The 16,204-nt window shown below is 36.8% G+C and overlaps 1 pseudogene; it reads left to right on the top strand.

The window, feature by feature from the left end:
- Positions 1-14,032: 14,032 nt before the first annotated feature.
- LOC149145647 (putative carboxylesterase 18 pseudogene) lies at positions 14,033-15,515 on the top strand (annotated as a pseudogene).
- Positions 15,516-16,204: the final 689 nt, after the last annotated feature.

Genomic DNA, 16,204 nt, shown 5'->3' with positions numbered 1-16,204 from the left:
AAGACAGCCTTTAAAACCAAACAAGGACTCTTTGAGTGGCTTGTGATGCCGTTTGGTTTGTGCAATGCACCTGCAACTTTCATGCGGGTAATGGATGATGTCTTGCGTCCTTTTCTTGATGATTTTGTTATTGTCTACTTAGATGACATCTTAATTTTCAGCAAGTCTAGAGAATATCATGTCATGCATGTTAGAAAAGTACTTGATGTTTTGAAGAAGAATCAGTTATTTCTTAAAATGTCAAAGTCTGAATTTGGAAAGACTTCTTTGGTTTATTTGGGACACATAGTAGGAGGAGGTGCTTTGAGAATTGATCCTGCTAAGATTGAGGCTATTGTGAAGTGGCCTACTCCCAAATCCATAACAGAGGTAAGAAGTTTTTTGGGTGCAGCTCAATATTGGAGGAAGTTTATCTCTAACTTCTCTTCTATAGCAGCTCCTATGCATGCAGTGACAAGTGTGAAGCATGCTTTCCAATGGGGAGGCAAGCAGCAAAAAGATTTCGAATCTTTGAAAGAGAAGATTAGTTCAGCTCCAGTCCTTGCATTACCGGATTTGAGACAGCCATTTGAGATACAAACTGATGCTAGTGATTATGCTATGGGTGCAGTTCTTCTACAGCATGGTAAGCCTATTGCTTTTCATTCTGAAACTTTTAATGGTGTTGTTGTAAATTATCCTACATATGATAAGGAGTTGTATGCGTTGTTACAAAGCGTCAAAAAGTGGAAACACTACTTGATGGGCAAAGAAACTGTTATACATACCGACCATTAGCCCTTACAGTACTTGCAGTCACAAAGCAAGTTACAATAGTCACGACACTTCAGATGGATGGGCTTCTTGCAACAGTTCCATTTGGTAATAAGGTATAAGAAAGGTACTTTGAATAAGGTTGCTGATATGCTTTCAAGGCCTATTATTGGTGCTGTTACTTTACTTAAGAATGATTCCATTGTACATGATAGTTACATAGAACAATATGCATCTAATGATGACTTTAAAGATGTGTATGCTAACTTGAGTAAAGGGAATCATGTAGAGGAAAATGACTATCACATGCATAACAATTTGCTGTTTCATTTGGGCAAGTTGTGTATACCACAGGGGGAGAGGATAAATGTCATAAGAGAAGCTCATTCTTCTCTTATTGCTGGCCATTTTGGTGTGAGCAAAACAGTTGCACATCTACAGAGGTATTGCTATTGGCCTCGCATGGTAGATTCTGTTTCAAGGTTCATAAGAGGTTGTTCATTATGTGCTACAAGCAAGCCTAGCAACAAGAAGCTTGGTTTGTATACTCCTTTGCCGGTACCTTCTAGACCATGGGAGAGCATCTCTATGGATTTTGTAGGAGGTTTTCCAAAATCTCGAAAGCAGCATGATTATTTATATGTAGTAGTTGATCGTTTCAGAAAAATGTGTATACTTATGCCTTGTAAGAAAACTATAACTGTTGAATAAACTGCTGAATTATTTTTTCATCATGTATGGATTCACTTTGGTTTGCCTACTTCCATTATTAGTGATAGGGATTCCAGATTTGTGGGGAATTTTTGGTCCAACCTATGGGAGATGATGGACACAAAGTTGAAGAAAATTACTGCTTTCCATCGGCAAACAGATGGACAAACCGAAGTTTTGAACAGAACCATTGTGCACCTCTTGAGAGGTTATTGCAGCAAGCATCCCAAGCTTTGGGATGAACATTTGCACTACATACAACATGCTTACAATCGTGCCAAACACTCTTCCACAAACACCTCACCGTTTGAAGCTTGTTTTGGTTATTTGCCAAAATCACCTCTTGATTTCATTCTTGAGAAAGATGTTGCCATTGAGGGACATAGTGACATTGACAAAGCTCGTTCATTCATTGAAAGGATTCAGCAAATTCAAGAACAGCTTGAGAAGAGTCAAGGCAAGTACAAGGAAAGACATGACAAGCATAGAGTCGATCACAAGTTTCAAGAAGGAGATGAGGTATGGCTGTACATTAGTAAGGAAAGGATGCAAGGAGAAGGTAAAAAGTTGAAGCCTATTCGTTATGGTCTATTCAAAATCCTCAAGAAGGTTGGAAATAATGCTTTTCAATTAGATTTGCCTTCCTACATGCAAATGTATTCTGTTGTCAATGTGGAGAACTTACGTTTGTATGAACCTCCTTTGGTTGCTGATCATGAAAGTGTTGTTCAGCTGCCATCTATAGAAGATTTCTCGCCAGAATTCTTAGATGAGCTGAAAGAAGATACAATCCTTGATAGAAGGACACACACTTCAAGGAGGGGCAGTGTAGATTATGTTCGGGTTGGTTTCAAAGGCAGCAAACCGAACAAGGCAAAGTGGATGGAGGTGGACAGAGTGAGGGAGCTGTACCTTCGCCTCTTTAATAGGTAGTTGAAGGCTTTTGGGGTCCAAAAGCTTCCCAATGGGGAGGCGTGACCAGGTGCTCATGTCCTAAGTGTCGTAAAATGCTCAAAATTTAAAGTGCTTAGAACTGGTTCAAAGTTGAATGACTAGAAATTGCTCGTCTTTCCGATTCCGGCGCCACAAACGGTTCGAAAAACAGTCGTCGTATGAGGAAGTTATGGCAAAAAGAAGAATTTGTCCATAACATTAGAAATTTTAAATTTTCAAAAATAAAATAAAAAAGGAATATTCCGCCTGGCATGAAATCCGAGGCAACCACCAAACATTAAATGTAACTGCAGTTAAGTTGGCAGAATTTTGGCAGGAGCACCAAATTTGGCAGACCCGCCATAATTGGCGGAGCTATCTGGAGTTAACTAAAGTTAGCTGGAGTTTTTCTAGGGAAAAACTGGAGAAACTTTAAATGGCCATAACTTTGGCTAGGAAAGTCGGTTTTGGACGAATTTTTTTTTGTTTTTGGGTATTTTCGACCTTCTGAAGCCATTGGTGCAGGTCTTATAGCCATCTGAGGTCATTTGTAGAGGTTTTGGAGCCGTGAAAGTTCTAGGAGCCACTAGGGCCCAGTTTTGTGAAGATTGTATAGGGTTGCAGGTATCCATTGGAGGTGATCCAATAGTCAATCCTGAAGGTTTCAAGTGTTCTGAATCCATTTTTACCATCTATTTCTCCTGTAGATGCTTCTATTTAGCTGTATTTTCAATTTTAGCATTTAATAAAAACAAGGACAAGCCCGGTTGGGAGCTTTGGACCCAACAAACGTAGCCCTGGAGGGGGTGAACTGCTTTATCAAATTCTTTTGCATTTGTGGTTGATTTATTTTGCAGATCAAATTCGTTTTAATGTGTTAAACAGAAAAATGAAATAACTCTGCTATGCTTAAATGGGTCATGAACAGCTGAAAATTTCATGTGTTTTCTTTCTGCAAGACATGGAAATCTTTTAAACATGTTTAATTTTGAATTGAATACCTTGCAAACAAATTTCAAGTAGTTTCAAATTCAGATCATTCACCGTTTTTACACTCTCAAAGAGGTCTAAGGCAAGGTTTCTCATTTTCACTCCTCCTCTTCTTGTTAGCAACCGAAAGGTTGAGTAGGCTACTTCTAACAACCAAGAAGAGGGGGGATCTTTGGGGCATTGAAGTAGCATCAAACTTTTTCATCACTCGTCTCCATTTTGTAGATGATATTTTGCTTTTTAGCAATGGTTCCAAGCAAGACTTGGAGAGTTTAAAAGATGCTCTCTCTCTTTCAAAAAGCAATGGGCATGATTCTTAATGCCCAAAAATCATCTCTAACTTATGACGGGATGTCAAAAAGGGAAATTCATAGAGCATAGACTATCATGACTTTTTAGGCAAATCCGATAAGGGAGAGATTCAAATACATGGGTTTTCATTTAAAACCTAATTCTTATAAGAAAATTGATTGGATGTGGCTTCTGGAAAAGGTGGAGAAACATATTCAACATTAGAGTTTTAAATCTCTCTCAAGATCAAGATGATTGGTTTTGATTAAATTAGTGCTTGAGGAAATCCCTATGTACAGGATCACCCTCAAGTCATTTCCAAAAGGCATACTTCAGGTCGTCAGGAAGCTCTGTGGGAGTTTTCTATGGGTGGGAGGTAAGGAAGAAGTTTTTCTTCCATGGATCATTTGGGAAAAGATAGTTTTTCCAAAGTCTTGGGGAGGATGGGGTCTAAATGATCTCCCTAATTTTCCCAAGTACCTCTTGGAAAAATCAAGTCGGTGGCTCCTCTCTGTAAATAATCTTTGGACGACGATGGTGACCAAAAAATATATTTTCCCTCTTACTCTAGATGAATAGACTAGGAAGCCAAATAAAAGGGCCCTGAAATCGCCAACCATTTGGAAAGTGATGGTTGATTCATTTAATGTAATTGGTTTGGGCTTCGTGTGACATGTAGGAAATGGGAAAAAAATTTTAAATGGTATTGACCCCTAGGTAGGCTACATTGAAAATTTCAGAGTACCTTTAGAGCTAGTGGTATCCTTGAATGAGCAAGGGATAACATTTTTAAGTCATATTGTGGATTAAGGAAGGAACTCTTTCTAGTCTCAGGGGTGGAAGAGTGTGAATGAACTCCATTTGAATGGTGAGTTCGGTGGGATTTGGCAAGAGTACATTTCAACAATCAAAAGGTCACATATATGAATAAGAGACCGAGAAGACTCCCTTCGTTGGATCCACTCTCCCTCATGTATTTACTTTCCTAAATTTGGGTATAACTTTCAGATTGAGACCCATTGAGAGTTAAACTAGGCTAGTGGTGGAAAAATATATGGAAGTTAGACTGCCCAGCCAAAGCCAGGGTGTTTCTTTGGTGCCTCTTTAGAAATAAAGTTCCAACATGGGATAATCTTCAAAAAATACATAAAGAGGGTCTTTGTTGGTGTATCCTATGTAAAAAAGAGGAAGAATATGTCTCCCATTCGTTTCTCACCTACCCTTTCTCCGTACATATTTTGGAGATTTCAAAATAACTGATGGGATATAACCTGGATTGGAGAGGCTCAAATTTTGGGAAGGGATGGAAATCTTAGTGGGATTCGGTGCATGATGAAATTCATAAGAACATCCCTCCCTTATTTTGCTAGGGTGTCTGGCTAGCCAGAAATATAGCTATTTTTAGAGATCTTACATTCGCTCCAACCCTCATTGCCTTTGAAATTGTTGTTATATATGCCCTTTTGCCAAAAAAGGAGTCAGTGCTCGCCCCTCGAGTTGTAGTTGAAGAGGAAATAAACCATCAAATTCCATGGTCATACTTCGATGGGGCGCCAGATGAGAATGGTGTTTGTGGCAGAGGATTAATTTTATATCTTGGCAAACAACACTTCTTGAAATTTAAAGTTGCACTCGGCAGAGGAACAAACAATTATGCAGAGCTTACCTCCTTAAAACTTCTTTTATGTTGGGCCTTGGAAAATGATTGCCGCTCTTTTCAAGTGTTTGGAGATTCTTTAAATGTTATCAATTGGTTCAATGATGTTTAGAGATGTCATAACCTTGCTTTACTACCTATTCTAGAAGAGATTCATTAGTTAAAACAATCTTATGATTTTATTTCTTTCTGCCATATATACAGGGAATGAAACAAAGACACATATGTCCTATATAAAGAGGGCGCTTGACATGATCTCGACATATGGCAGATCAATGAACACTTAGATGGGGCAATTCAGTCTTATCATCATCAACCTTTTATTGAACTATAATTATTGCGTTATAACGTTTATGCTTATCTCGGTGGACTGTTACATTTTTTATATGTACATAACTTTATATGGAGTAGCTTATACACTGCTTTGGTGATTCATTTACCTTTTTACAAATCACTCCTAAAAGTTTTGTTTCTGCATTTCAGGAGGATAGAATGATATTATATTCATGATCTTTGGCTCGCTTGTTATTATTTTAATATAAGTTGGGTTTTGTTTTTACACTGGTAGGTTGAATGCTTATATACATGTATGGATGTCACTTTTTATATCTTAATAAAAATTTGCAGCCCAAAAAAACTTGTTATTAAAATTTTCTCAATTGACAAGTCTAAATATTCTACATTTTTTTTCAACAATCATTATTAAAATTTGTAACAAATTTACAATTTTATATTATTTAAATACATTTTTAAAACATAAATCAATTTAGCACCTAATTAACATTTTAATTATTTAATTTCAATAATTAAAATTTACAATTCCAACATTCTTCACTTAAAATCCATGACATAAAGTTAAAATAAAGCTATAACGTTTCCTTTTCAGATTTAGCATCAATTTTTTTGCCATGTTAACTTCATAAATGCCACAACATACATGGCTTTCGATCCATTCAATCTCTTTGTCTACTTTTCCCTTTCCATCCATTCAATTTCTTTCTTTCATGACAGAAGGTGAGTGACTTTAAAGAAAGAAATTGAATGGCGTATAACTTTCTGGAAACTTCTCTGTCATCATGGTGGAGCTTCTCTGTGGAATCAAAGCAATTTCCCTTACATTCGGATTGGAAATGGTAATTTACTCATAGTTACTAAGTCGATATTTTGGTTTTGAAGTATTCGGAATGTATAGATTTAAGAGAGTGTGTGTTTTTTTAGTTAACTAGCTGGTGAGAAGTCATTTTAGCCATCAAATATGGAAACTTACGCATATCCATGACCATAAAAATGTTATTGATTTAAAATTTTAACCATGTTTGTTAGTTAGGAGAGAGATAATGAAAGATAAATAGTTGGTGAAAAGTCATTTTATCCATCAAATATGGAAACTTAAAGCATATTTATGATCACACAGGTGTTATTGATTTAAAATTATAACCATGTTTACTACTTGTGAGAGAGATAATGAAATATAAATAGCGGGTGAGATGTCATTTTAGTCATCAAATATGGAAACTTAAAGCATATCCATTATCATAAATGTGTTATTGATTTAAAATTCTAACCATGTTTACTAATTATGAGTGGTTATTTTTTATTTTATTTCATTTTAATAATATATTATGATTGGATATATAAGTAACAAATAATTATAGATGATATTTAGAATTGAAAAGTGTTTTCATGTAATATTTGTTGAAAAATGTAATAAGAAAATCTTACTTTAATTTTGTTCTTGAATTAAATTAGGAATTAAATTGTAATTTCAATTCTCATAGCAACTTGTAATAGTTAACTAAGTTCATTTGACTTACTTGGCTCAGTTAATTTGATTTGGGAGTCTAACTAGAGTCATGTAGAGTGTCTCCTACTTTTTAGAAGCTTTGGTTGAGTTTATTTTGTGTTGTAATTATTTAATTGAGTTAATTGAGTTAAATTCAATTAAACTATTTCCAACCGATGGAGGAATTAGTGGGAGATTCGATAATGGGGTGTAACCAACACTGCTCAACCAGTGAACTGAAGATTCACTCAAAATTAATTCATGCATGTCAGATCAGAGAAAGACCAAGTTGAGATTGGAGTTCAGGGACAGTCTACTATCAGTTATATAATCATCTGAATTGTACAGGCGGTGAATGCAATCAGAGGAAGGCCTATGAGGATTGTGCGTTCATAATTGAGGAATTTCCGAATTAAATATGGGCTAATTCCCTAGCAAATGATGCAAGGAAATAGGAGCTTGGTAGGCATAAAATTTGGCTAAGTATTGGCTAGAGCTTGTTTGTGAAGCAGTGAGATAGATTGACATCGTGCAAAGATTGCTTGGGCTTGAGAAAAGCATTGTAATCTTCTCATATTTTCTGATTAATGCAATAAATAGATAATAGGGGATTTTAGTTGTGCCTTTCCCCAGAAAATTATTGTGTTATGTGTGTTTGAATTCTTTCTCCTTTATGCTTCGTGATTTCATCGATCGTTTATTGTTTCCATTGATGAGTAGAGTAGATTCAAGTCAATTGTTTTATCATATTACAATCTGCAGTTTGGATCTACAAGGAATTTCTACACGGTATCAGAGTTGAAACCACTATAGAAGAGGAAACTACGAGTTTGTCTTTTGTAGGAGAAATTGAATTTGCAGTATCATACTTCAAAGCCAACAGGATGTCATTTTACAGATTGAGACTCGAATATGCCCTTAAGGGTAGTTCGAACTATATTGTTTGGAAGGATAGGATGGAGGCAGTGTTGGAAGACAATGGGCTTAAGGAATTCATAGACAAAGGAATTCCTAAGCCAGTTGATGCTCAGGATCTGGCAGAGTGGAGAAAGTGTGTGGCAAAGGCGAGAAGGATTATCCTAGAATGCGTTCAAGATCATATTGTCTTGAACCTCCACAGTAAGGAAAATCCATTTGCAATGTGGAAGGCCTTGACGAACCTGCTTCAAAACAACAGTGACCACAAGAAGTTGGCACTTAAGGACAAGCTCAAAAAGATCAAGATAGAGAAGGGCAACACAATAACAAAGTACTTGACCAAGTTTACCCAATGTCGAGATGAGCTTGGAAGTGTCAATGTTATAGTTGTTGAAGACGATCTGGTGAGCCTAGAACTTCTAAGACTTCCAAAGAGATGGAACAGCTACCAGGACTCAGTTAATGGGAGGGAGAAGCCACCAGAGTGGAAGCGGTTGTGGTCTGATTTGGTGCAGGAAGAGATTCGACGGAACACCAGAGATGGATCCTCATCCAATCATGATGACAAGGAGAACTATGCCTTAGCTGGAAAGGTGAATAAAGGTAAGGGGAAGTCATCCCATTCCAAATCTGATTCCAGTCAGGGTGGAAAGAAGAAGGACATGCCGAAGATTAAATGTTTTCACTGTCACGAGCTGGGACCCTATGCCACAAAATGTTCGCACAAGAAGGTCGGTAAGAAGCTCTCAGGAGGAGCTACAGGTGAAGCTCTTGCTTCACAATTCTAACTATATTTTACCCTCATCACTTGCATGGTGACACTAGTGATGGGTAGTGTGTGGTACCTGAATATTGGAGCCTCATTCCATATGACCGACAATAAAGAGTTCTTCAATGACTTGGAGGAGAAGGACCTCTTGATGCACATTGAGATGGGAGATGATGGGAGGTATAGTGCGACCGACATCGGTACTGTTACCTTTCAGTGGGATTTTGGTTCTCCTCTCACATTAAAAGATGTCATGTATGTTTCGGGTTTGAAGAAGAATTTGGTTTTAGTTGCCATGTTGGAGGACTGTGGCTACGATGTGATATTTAGAAAATGGAAATGATTTCCTTCGTCACATAGCCTCAAGACAGGTGAAGCGGATCGGAGTTCAGGTGAAGAACCTCTACAAATTGGATGTAGAAGATTGTGCTACTTTGAGCACTAAAGAAGAGAAGGTGCTGAGCCAAGAAACTGATGAGTTGTGGCATAAAATATTGGGTCACTTGCACCACTAAGCTTTGAAGATCATGCATCCAATTTCTACAGGACATCCCAAGGGTACACTAGAGCAGAGAGACACATGCAAAGGGTGTACATTAGGGAAGTACACCAAAGCTTCCTTTCATGATAAAGACATTCAAGCACAAACAATCCTTGATAGAGTTCACTTAGATGTGTGTGGACCGTTCTCAACAACATCCACAACCAAACACATGTATTATGTAATATTTGTTGATTATTTTTCTCATAAGTGTTGTATTTTCTTCATACAAAAGAAAGATCAAGCGTTCACTAAATTTTGTGAATTTAAAGCACTTGTAGAGAAAGATACTGGCAAGAAAGTTAAAGCTCTCAGAAGCGATAACAGTGGAGAATATGTGTCAAATAAATTCAAGAAATTTTGTGCAGAAGAAGGAATTCAACGGGAGTTAATAGTACCTCATAACCCACAAAAAAATGGGGTGGATGAAAGGAAGAACATAAGCATTGTGGGAGCGACACGGGTGATGTTACAAGATCAGGGCCTATCATTGCACTTGTGGGTTGAAGCAAGCAATACAACTATTTATTTACAGAATAGAAGCCCTCATAGAATTCTCAGGATGAATACACCAGAAGAAGCGTTTCCAGTTAAGAAACCAAATGTTGCACACTCCAGGATGTTTGGTTCATCAGTCTACTGTCATGTTACCAAGGATGCATGGAAAAAGAAAGAGCCAATAGCTGAGTTGGGTATATTTATGGGGTACATTGATACACCTAACAACTATCGGGTGTACCTGTCATCTAACATGATGACAGTGGTTTGTATAGATGTGAAGTTTGATGAAGAGAAGGCCATGAGAGCTTCAGTTACATGCAGAAGAGGAGATTTTAGCTCCAAAGGAGGAACCTTGGGATGATGTGGAGAAGCCACATGCAGAGGAGTAGAGAGTGGAAGTACCCACTCATGAAGAGACTTCCAAAGATGGAAGGAAGCACACTAGAGAGGATGAAATATTGATGCATGATGCTAGAGAGAATGTGGGAGCACCCACATCACAGCACAGGCAGAGGAGGTCACCAGATTGGTACACTGGCTACATGGCTCTGATGAGCGAGAGTGTAGAGGTTGAGCCATCCTCATTTGAGGAAGTAGTGCAACAACTAGTATGGGTTGATTCCATGGTTGAGGAGTATGAATCCATTATCAGAAATAGTGTTTGGGAATTGGTCCCAAGACCAACAAACAAGTCAATGGTGAGTTCCATATGGCTTTACAAGGTAAAGCAATCAATAGACGGGAGTGTGGAGAATCACAAGGCTAAATTTGTGGCCAGAGGATTCTCTCAGGTGGAGGGAATTGATTACAAGGAGACATTTTCTCCAGTAGCAAGGTACTCTTCAATCATATCTATTCTATTCAAATTCGAGTTTCACAGAGGAAAAATTGAGGTAGCTGATAATCCCTTTCTTGTTGAGAGAGAGTGTTGAAAATGAAACAAGAAAATACTAATTTAATTTTGTCCTTGAATTAAATTAGGAATTAAATTGTAATTCCAATTTTCATTGCAACAACTTGTAATAGTTAACTAAGTTAATTTGTCTTAGTTGGCTTAGTTAATTCGAGTTGGGAGTCTAAATAGGGTCATGTAGAGTGTCTCCTACACTTTAGGAGCCCCGATTGAGTTTATGTTGACTTGTACTTATTTAATTCAGTTTAACTAAGTTAAATTCAGTTAAACTAGTTCTAACTGATGGAGGAATTAGTGGAAGATCCAGTAGTGGGGTGTAACCTACAGTAATGGGGTGTAACCAACATTGCTCAACCAGTAAACTAAAGATTCACTCAAAATTAACTCATGCATGTCAGATCAGAGAAAGACCCAGTTAAGATTGGAGTTCAGGGATAGTGTACTATCAATTATTTAATAATTCGAATTGTATAAGTGGTGCATGCAATCAGAGGAAGGCCTATGAGGATTGTGCAATTCATAACTGAGGAATTTCCTAATTAAATATGGTTAATTCCCTAGGAAATTGCGCAAGGAAATAAGAGCTTAGTAGGCAGTAGATTTGGCTAAGTATTGGATGGAGCTTGTTTCTGAAACAAATGAGATAGTGTAGATATTGCTTAGGCTTGAGCAAGCATTGTAATCTTCTCATATTTTCTGATTAATGCAATATATAGATAGCAGGGTTTTTAGCTATGGCTTTCCCCAAAAAAATATTGTGTTATGTGTGATTGAATTATTTCTCTTTTATGCTTCTTGATTTCATCGATCGTTTATTATTTCTGTTGATGAGTAGAGTAGATTCAAGTAAATTGTTTTAGCATATTACAATATGTAGTTTGGATCTACAACGAATTTCTACAATATTTTTTTTTTGATTGTATATTTGTGAAAATTTATTATTCCATTTGCTTCATCTTATTTTTGTTTCATCATTTGTGTTGAAAATATAGCCAACAAGGTCTTCTGGCTTGTCACTTATCTAGTGAGGACCTAGAATTGTCCTCATGACTTAGACATTAGTTAGGATGAGTTATTTCCAGTTTACTGAAATAATCATCAAGTTCGTATGCGTAGATTTGGAGCTTTAGTTAAGTGGAGTCTTCATTAGTTTGACTACAAAACAAGGTGGCAGTCATAAGTTTAGTTAGAGGGTGTTAGTCTCCAATGTTGATTAGAGAGAGAATGAGTTAAGAGCTCCAATTTTGATTGGAGAAAGAATGAGAATAACTCTCATTTAACTCGTCAATTAGAAATCAAGTTCTAAATTTGAACTAGGTCTTCTTGCATGTTCGAATTGGACCTATAAAGAGAAGGACAAAGGAACAAAGAATTCAATTGTTTTGTACACAAAGGTATGTATGACAAGATAAAGCTCACGAGTTTTTGAGTGAGCCTTGATTGTGGAGAGCATAAGAATTGTTTCGTAAGAAATAGGAGGAACAAGTGCGCTAGGATTTAGGAGTTGGTTGTGTGTAGAGAAGAGGAGTTAGGTCCTAAGAAATAGCGCTGCCGCATTTTCCCTATAAAATAGGAGTTGATCTGTGCTAGATAATAAGGGATCATGTGCGCTAGGAAATAGGGACCTAGTGCTCAAGATTAAGGAGCCTCTAGTGCGCAAAGATCAAGCAGAAGAGAGCAGGTTTGGCAAAGCAAGTCAAGGCAGCATAGGAAGAATTGTGTGCCAGAGGGCCAAGAGCAAGGACAACCAAGATCAATTGTATCAACTGAAATTTGAGAGAGAAGTGGAATGCTAAATCTCGAAGAGACAAATTGCTTTATAACAGATCCAAGTGCTCACGAACGATCAATAAAATAGCCACATCAAGCAAGCAGGTTTTCCTTCTTGTGTTTCCTGAGAAACAAGTGTGTCAATTTGTGCATGTGTTTTTATCTCTATGCTTTTATTCTGTTTCTTATGAATTGTTAAGAGATTTTGTATCTTCATGAAAGAAAACTAGATTTCAAAGTTTCAGATATTCATGTAAGTGGTTGCAGAGTTTTATGGAAATTTAACAATTTATTCTTTGTTAAATATGATGGTTAGAAAAATATATAGTAAGTTTATGTTTTCCCATTGAAGTATGCTAGTTTATAATGGTGTTGAAGTTTTTTCAATTAGAAAAGTTTAAATGTTTCATTTTTTCAATAAATATAACAATGTAATTATTGACAAATTACAACTTTATATTATTTAAATACGTTTTTTTTAAATATAAATCAATTCAACACTTTCAAAAATGTCATAACACTTTAATTATTTAAAGTAACCTAAATCTATTTACTTTTCTATTACATAATAAATTTTATCAGGTCTTTAAATAAATTTTATAATTATTTTTATTTTTATTAAATAACATAATATAAAATAACATCTCTTTAGTTCTGAGCCAGAGAGAGCCTACCCAAAAAAGGGTTAAAAATAAATAAATAAATATATAACATTTTCTTTTCGAATTGGGTGTCATGATAAATGTCTTGCTTTTCGCTTTCAATCCATTCAATCTCTTGCCTTACTTTTCGATTCCCGTCCATTGAATCTCTTCCCTTTTCGCTTTCGATCCATTCAATTTCTCTCTTTTGTTACATCACGGAAGGTAAGTGACGATAAATATATTAAAGGCGTATAACTTTACCGAAACTTCTATGTAATACTTTAATTAATTGTTTTTTTAAATAACTTAATTATATAAAATTGGTTTTTTTAAAGACTTTAATTATGTACTATTGTTTTTAAAAACACTATAATTATGTAAATTATAGAATTTAAAATTACCATTTCAGAAAAATCGGGGACCAAATTTCAAAATCAAATAAAAAACATCCCCATCACATCTAAAACATCAAATAATTAGGCTAATTATTTTTAATATTTTATATGTAGTTATTTTTATAGGGAGTTGCTTTCTTTATATGTAGTTATTTTTATAGGAAGTTGCTTTTAATGTGATTGTTTCAAATTTTTGTATACTTGGAAAAGTTTAATGTGAAATTTTAATTTGTGTTATGAAATTGGTTTTTTGATTGTATATATGGATTCAACATACTTAAATAGATTGTGCAGTGATTATTCATCAAATTTGTGATTTCAATAAATTACTACCAAATTTTACAGAAATTAAACCAAAAAAACTTCCAAAAAATCGAGCTATAAACAACTAGCTTCTATGGTTCTACTTTCTTACACTGGGTAAGTTATTGGCACTACATCTAGTCAGGATTTAATATCTAACTGCTCTGCATTAACTCCGCCATTATTTTATGGACCGCAATGGGCAACGGCGCCACACCCAATACTCGCTCGTTTCAATTGCTATATAATCGATTGCAGCCATGGACCTGAAATTTTGAGTTTCCAGGCACCCAGATCTGCTCTGCCTCCTGGATTGCCGCTGATACTATTCTTCTTCTTCTGTTTTCTGGTCACAATGGCGAGCAATTCCGAGCGGGGCCGAGAAGAGACCTCCATGATTAGCTCGCTCCCTCGTCGCGTCCAGTGGCTCAGTTGGCTTGCGAAAACAGGTAGCTATATCTGCAGGAGAAGCGACGGCACCATTAACCGGAGCCTCGGAGCGTGGCTGATCCGCAAGGCTCCCGCCAACGAGACGCCCACTGGAGGAGTCTATACCAAAGACGTCGTAATCGACGAGGCCACGGGCGTATGGGTGCGTCTCTTTGTTCCGGTCAGCAACGACGGGGACAGGGCGTTGCCCGTGGTCATCTACTTCCATGGCGGAGGTTTCTGCATGCTCTCGGCGAGCTACAGCTCCTACGACATATTCTGCCGTAGACTAGCCACGCAACGAAGAGTCGTGGTCGTCTCGGTGGACTACCGGTTGGCTCCGGAGCACAAGTACCCCACTGCCTACGACGACTGTTTCGCGGCCGTTGCGTGGCTCCGCGAGAGCGGGCGTGACTACCTGCCTCCGAACGCCGATCTGTCACGGTGCTTCTTGATGGGCGATAGCGCGGGCGGCAACATCGTCCACCACGTCGGATGCCGCGCGGCGGGAGAAGGGGACATGAGTCCAGTCAACATAGTGGGGCACGTGCTGATTCAGCCCTTCTTTGGCGGGGAGGAGAGGACCCCGGCGGAGGCGAGGTTGAGCAACAGTCTTCCGCTCATTACGTTGGAGGGCACCGATTGGATGTGGAAGGCGTTTCTGCCGGAAGGGGCCACGAGAGACCACCCCGCGGCCAACGTAATGGGCGCCGATTCTCCCAACATATCGGGGCTATCGTTGCCTCCGTTGTTGGTGGTGGTGGCTGGGCTGGACCTCCTGAAGGATCGGAATCTCCAATACGTAGAGCATATGAAAAAGATGGGCAAAGAGGTGGAGCTTCTGCTGTACGAGGATGGCATTCATACCTTTCATCTCTTTCCTCATGATTTGTCTTCCAAATTTCTGGACGATCTTCGGGAATTTCTGCAGAACTGACTTGCAGAGGTTAGTCTATGTGTCATGGTACCAGCACTGTAATATAATTATTATTAGGTTCCAGTATATTCCCAAGAATAAAGTATGAAAACAACATTTCCGTATGCGGTCAGAGTGTAATATAATTATTATTAGGTTCCAGTATTTTCTCAAGAATAAAGTATGAAAACAACATTTCCGAATCCGGTCAGAGTGGATCATGAAGAAGGCAGGGGTGTAAGAGTGTACACATGTTTTGTATTTTTATTTTAATTGAAATGATATGATATTTTAAGCTCTACAAATATTTTAAGGTCTATAAGATTAAAAATAGTCTATAAGATTATTAGTTTTTTGTTTTTAGTTTTTTGCAATTTAATTTTTTTCTGATTTAAATTGATCCAACAATTCTCTCACCAAAAAGGCAATGCCAAGAAACTGATGCTAACATGTTCTCATGTTCTCATATATTTAGTACAATTATAAATGGATCAGAAACGAGATAAGCTTATATAAATTTTCTGTGGAACTTGCTTTGTTAGGATTTTGATTACAAATTAAGGTGGTATAACATAATAGCATAGATACATTTTAAGTGCAAATGTAACATGAGTGTTACGATTTTGATTATAAGTTAAGATGGTATAACATCACTAGTATAGATACATCTTAAGTATGAATGTAATATGAGTGAGAAAGATCAAATTTCTTCATGTGTAAATTTTTTTAGAGTTCAAAATACAATGTCTTATTTTTCATTGTTTAAATTGTATTTTTGAATACTAAATAGAGTATATATAAGAACAAATAAAAGTTATAAACATAAAAACTTAATTTTTTCATAATATATACATAATTTTCTAAAATGATATATAATATATATGTAATTTATATTAAAATGTTTTACATGTTTATTGAGGCTTTTTATAATTAAAATGTTTTTTTATTATTAATATAATTTTAAGTATATGTCAATATTAATTTTTA

Source organism: Pinus tabuliformis, chromosome X, assembly GCF_031772625.1.
Source record: "Pinus tabuliformis cultivar Carrire ecotype Pingquan chromosome X, CPIR1, whole genome shotgun sequence".
NCBI lineage: Eukaryota > Viridiplantae > Streptophyta > Pinopsida > Pinales > Pinaceae > Pinus > Pinus tabuliformis.
Note: the sequence above shows the minus strand (reverse complement) of the source record. Positions and strands in the feature narration are given on the sequence as shown.